We start from the raw sequence: 5,334 nt of genomic DNA on the forward strand, positions 1-5,334 counted from the left end.
TTGGGCTAAATTTATAATTTTGCCTTTTATTTATTTATTGATTATTTAATGAGATATTTTACTGGTAATTTTTGATTACTTGAGTGTTAAGATATTGAGTTCCAATTTATTATTTATCAAATGGGTATTCTTTTTTAAATTATAAACGACAATTTGTAATTTTGGATTAATGTGTGGATCGGTTTAGACTTGGGTCACCCGACAAGTGAGGTTAGCTTGGTATTTATTGTTAACTCGGCTAACCCACTATTTGGAAATTATTTATTATTTAAAGTTTATTAAATAATATTTATAAATTAGATTTTAAAATAAGAACTTAATAGACTTGTAATAATTGTGCATTGTTACTTTTGAGTATTTTTGTGTTGTTCTGGATTTTTTAATTCCGACGTGTTATTTGTGCTAGTCCTATGTGGTGTCTAGTACTCTCTAGAGTTAGGGTCTCTTCTCAATAATTGTTTTATTTGTCTAGACCCGTCTACTATTCGTACTTCAGAGGCGAACAAGGATTAGTTGCTTGCCAGTTATCACGTGGATTAGCAAGCAGTGAGTTTGTACTAACTATTTACCGCTTTATTAAGTAAATTGTTATTTTAATATTAAATATATATACTGTACGTATATTTCGAACTGTTTTTATATTATGGATCTTAGTTGGAACATGCTACCTAATGGCATCATTAGGACTGCGTGCGCACCGGTATTGATCTGGAAAAGGTATGTGATATATGGTGGTAACTCGGTATGAGCATAGCTCTCGGGACCAGTAGAGTAACTCGGTGTAGCTCAGATCTCGGGACTCTGATTATGGATTAAGAATGGTCGGTCGTAACTCGCTGTGAGCATAGCTCTCGGGACCAGGTAGAGTAACTCGGTGTAGCTCAGCTCTCGAGACTCTGGTATAAGTGTGGTCACTGGTAACTCGGTGCAGCTCAGCTCTCGGGACTAGGGCTATTGGACTATGGATATTATTTAGAATTGAGGATTAGGGTTCCAACTATTATTCGTAATATCATTATTAAATGTTTTAGACGGTTTTAAAGGTTTTCCACTTAATAAATGTAGATAGTGGTATAAACTCATCTCAGTATATCTGACCCCGTTGTTTTCCTATTTTTCCAGGGTTATGGAGAGAGTCGCTGATCTCCATTCTTTACTTTCTCGGAGGTTTTTATTATTTTGATAAACTGTAAAACTGTTTTATTCTTAGACCGCAGTAGTAACTAGACGTCTTTATTTTATTCTAGTTGTTGTCAGATTGCTCTGACTGATTTATTATTGCTCTGACATGTTATATGATTATTCTGGATTATTTATGTTAAGCCAATTTAATACCATTATTGGAAAGCATGTTATTTTAAATGTTGAATATTATAACTGCTAGATTTAGGCTGAAGTCTCGGTTGCCCCCGAGCATTGGTTTTCTGCGGGTTTATGTGTTTATATGTTAATTGAAAGGCTAGCTACGGGTTTTGGTACTACATTACCTATACCCTAGCGCCAATCGCGATTCATGAAAATTGGCCGTGACATAAACGTTGCGAAACAAATCCAAATGTTTCACCTTTTTAGCGATTTAAGCCAAATGTTTTGCTTAATTCGCTACGTAACGTTTACAAACGTTATGAAACAAAACCAAACTTTACATCTTTTTAGCGATTTAAGCCAAAAGTTAAAACGTTACAAAACCAATACAAACGTTTTAAACGTTACGAAACAAATCCAAACGTTTCACATTTTTAGGAATTTAAGCAAAAAATTTAAAACGTTACAAAACCAATCCAAACGTAACGACACAAATCCAAATGTTTCACCTTTTTTGCGATTGAAGACAAACTTTTACAAACGTTATGAAACCAATCCTTCTTAACAATTTAAGCCAAACGTTACCAAACAAATCCAAACGTTTCCCCTTTTTTAGCAATTTGTTTCGTAACGTTTCTAAACGATTGGTTTTGTTTCATAACGTTTGTAAGTGTTTTGATTTGTTTCGTAACGTTTGTAACGTTTGGATTTGTTTCCTAACATTCAAACGTTTGATTGGTTTTGTAACGTTTGTAAACGATTGTTTCGTAACATTTTAAACGTTTCACCTTTTTAGTAATTTTAGCCAAACGTTTACAAACGTTACGAAACAAAACCAAACGTTTCACCTTTTTAGCAATTTAAGCAAAATGTTTACAAACTTTGCGAAACAGATCCAAACATTCACCTTTTTAGCGATTAAAGTCAAACGTTTACAAATGTTACGAAACAAAACCAAACGTTTAAAACGTTACGAAACCAATCCAAACGCTTAAAACTTTACAAAAAAATCCAAACGTTTCACCTTTTTGGAGATTTAAGCCAAATGTTTAAAACGTTACGAAACAAATCCAAACGTTTGTAAACGTTACGAAACAAATTCAAATATTTCCCCTTTTTAGCGATTTAAGCCAAACGTTTACAAACGTTACGAAAAAAATCTAAACGTTTAACCTTTTTAGCGATTTAAGCAAAATATTTACAAACGTTATGAAACAAATGCAAACGTTTCACCTTTAAAGAAATTTAAGCCAAACATTTAAAAATCTTTCAAACGTTTTGAAACAAATCCAAACATTTCACATTTCAAGCGACTTAAAATGTTACGATAAAAATCCAAATGTTTCCCCTTTTTAGCAAGGCTTAATGCCTTAAAAAACCTCGACCTTTCATTCCCTTTTCAATACTACCCTGGCGTTGAAAATTTGTCAATTTTACCCCATTTTACATTGTTTTCATTTCAATTGTATCCTGAAGCATAAAATTGACCTTTACTTATTTGACAAAAATTAAAAAAATCGTTATAAATGCTCAATTTAATATAAAAAGTTAATATAATGCAAAAAGGATCAATTTAGAGAATTTTTGCCTGATAAAAAAGGTCAATTTTATGCTTTAGGGTACATTTAAAATGAAAAAAAAAAACGCAAAATAGGGTAAAATTGACTGATTTGCAACGTCAGGGTAGGATTGAAAAGGGGATGAAAGGTCAGGTTTTTTAAGACATTAAACCTTTTAGCAATTTAAGCCAAATTTTTACAAACGTTACAAAACAAAACAAAATGTTTCACTTTTTTAGCGATTTAAGCCAAACGTTTACAAATGTTACGAAAGAAATCCAAACGTTTCATATTTTTAGTGATTTAAGCAAAAAAATTAAAACGTTACAAAACCAATCGAAACGTTTAAAACGTTTCGAAAAAAATCCAAACATTTCATCTTTTTCGCAATTTAAGCCAAACGTTTGCAAACATTACGAAACAAAACCAAATGTTTCACCTTAAAACCAAACGCTTACAAACGTAACGAAACAAAACCAAACGTTTTACCATATTAGCGATTTAAGATAAACGTTTAAAATGTTACAAAACCAATCCAAACGTGTAAAATGTTTCGAAACAAATCCAAATGGTTCACCTTTACAAACATTACGAAACAAATCCAAAGTTTCCCCTTTTTAGCGATATAAGCGAAACGTTTAAAATGTTACGAAACAAAACAAAACGTTTCCCCTTTTAAGCAATTGAAGCCAAACGTTTACAAAACGTTGCAAAATAAAACCAAACGTTTCCCTTTTTAGAAATTTAAGCCAAACGTTTACAAATGTTATTAAACAATCCAAAAGTTTCACCTTTTTAGCGATTTAAGCCAAACGTTTACAAATTTTACGAAACAAAGCCAAACGTTTAAAACGTTACGAAAAAATCCAAATGTTTCACCTTTTTAGTGATTTATACCAAACACTTAAAACATTACGAAACTAATCCAAACGTTTAAAACGTTATGAAACTAATCCAAACGTTTTCTAATTTTAGCAATTTAAGCCAAACGTTTACTAAGGTTACGAAACAAAACCAATCGTTTCCCCTTTCTAGCGATTTAAGCCAAACATTTAAAACGTTACAAAAAAATCCAAAAATTTATAAATGTTACGAAAAGAATCCAAACGTTTCACCTTTTATGCGATTTAAGCCAAACATTTACAAACGTTACGGAATAAATCCAAACGTTTTCCCTTTTTAGTGATTTAAGCCAAACATTTACAAATGTTACGAAACAAAACCAAACGTTTCACGTTTTTAGCAATTTAACCTAACTTTTACAAACGTCACGAAACAAATCCAAACATTTCCCCCTTTTTAGCAATTTAAGCCAAAAGTTCACAAATATTACGAAACAAAACCAAACGTTTCACCTTTTCAGCGATTTAATCTAAACTTTTACAATCGTTACGAAACAAAACCAAACTTTTAAAACATTACGAAACAAATCCAAACGTTTCCCCTTTTTAGCGATTTAAGCCAAACGTTTAAAATATTACGAAACTAATCCAAACGTTACAAAATAAAACCAAACGTTTCCCCTTTTTAGAAATTTAAGCCAAACGTTTACAAACGTTATGAAACAAATCCAAAAGTTTCATCTTTTTAGCAATTTATGCCAAACGTTTACAAATGTTACGAAACAAAGCCAAACGTTTAAAACGTTACAAAAAAATCCAAATGTTTCACCTTTTTAGAGATTTATACCAATCACTTAAAACATTACGAAACTAATCCAAACGTTTAAAACGTTATGAAACTAATCCAAACGATTCCTAATTTTAGCAATTTAAGCCAAACGTTTACTAAGGTTACGAAACAAAACCAAGCGTTTCCCCTTTTTAGCGATTTAAGCCAAACGTTTAAAACGTTACAAAAAAATCCAAAAAATTATAAATGTTACGAAAAGAATCCAAACGTTTCACCTTTTTTGCGATTTAAGTCAAACGTTTACAAACGTTACGGAATAAATCCAAACGTTTTCCCTTTTTAGTGATTTAAGCCAAACGTTTACAAATGTTACGAAACAAAACCAAACGTTTCACGTTTTTAGCAATTTAACCTAACTTTTACAAAGGTCACGAAACAAATCGAGACATTTCCCCTTTTTAGCGATTTAAGCCAAAAGTTCACAAATATTACGAAACAAAACCAAACGTTTCACCTTTTCTGCAATTTAAGCTAAACTTTTACAATCGTTACGAAACAAAACCAAACGTTTAAAACATTATGAAACAAATCCAAACGTTTCCTCTTTTTAGCGATTTAAGCCAAACGTTTAAAATATTACGAAACTAATCCAAACGTTTAATACGTTACGAAACTAATCCAAGCGTTTCCCTTTTTTTATCAATATAAGCCAAACGTTTACAAACGTTACAAAATAAAGCCAAACGTTTCACAATTTTTTGCAATTTAAGCCAAACATTTAAAACATTACGAAACAAAACCAAATGTTTCACCATTTTAGAGATTTAAGCCGAACGTT

This window comes from Mercurialis annua, linkage group LG6 (genome assembly GCF_937616625.2).
Source record: "Mercurialis annua linkage group LG6, ddMerAnnu1.2, whole genome shotgun sequence".
Lineage (NCBI taxonomy): Eukaryota > Viridiplantae > Streptophyta > Magnoliopsida > Malpighiales > Euphorbiaceae > Mercurialis > Mercurialis annua.